Below are 685 nucleotides of genomic sequence, written 5' to 3'. Positions count from 1 at the left end.
ACTTTTCGACTAACCCTCGTATTTGGCTCAAAACTGAAAATTTTCATAAATTTCAACATTTGTATTAGGAGAGCATAAGTTGCATCGGGTCTTTTTCAAAAAACAACTCTTGAATTTTCCATTACTTTTCGACTAACACTCGTATTTGGCTCAAAACTGAAAATTTTCATAAATTTCGACATTTGTATTAGGAGAGCATAAGTTGCATCGGGTCTTTTTCAAAAAACTTTTGAATTTTCCATTACTTTACGATTTCGATTTTCGTTCATATACATGGTGCGACTTTGAACGGAAAAACGTAAAAAATACCATAAATAGTCATTTTTGAACAAAAATAAAGCAAGCCACAGCTACTTCTTATCATTTATTAATCAATTATCCATATCAGTTGTCATTTACTGGCGAATTAAGCAAAAATTTGTCCTAGTGTTCGATTTCGGTTCCCAAAAATAACCCATGTATAGCTACCTGTCGATCGTTTTTGGGAACTAAAATCGAACATTAGAACAAAATTTTTCCTTAATTTACCAGTAAATGTCATCTGATATAGATAATTAATTAATAAATGATAACAACTAGCTGTGGCATGCTTTATTTTTGTAAAAAAATGGTTATTTATTCTGTTTTTACGTTTTTTTCGTCTAAAATCGACCCACGTATATGAACTAAAATCGAACGAATCGAG

General features: G+C 30.7%; 1 protein-coding gene across 2 annotated transcripts in view; it reads right to left on the bottom strand.

The window, feature by feature from the left end:
• Positions 1–685, bottom strand: part of LOC108737764 (RNA polymerase II degradation factor 1) — a 37,579-nt gene that overhangs the window by 25,822 nt on the left and 11,072 nt on the right. The window lies entirely within an intron of this gene.

The sequence above is a fragment of the Agrilus planipennis genome, unplaced genomic scaffold (assembly GCF_000699045.2).
Source record: "Agrilus planipennis isolate EAB-ADULT unplaced genomic scaffold, Apla_2.0 scaffold185, whole genome shotgun sequence".
NCBI lineage: Eukaryota > Metazoa > Arthropoda > Insecta > Coleoptera > Buprestidae > Agrilus > Agrilus planipennis.
Note: the sequence above shows the minus strand (reverse complement) of the source record. Positions and strands in the feature narration are given on the sequence as shown.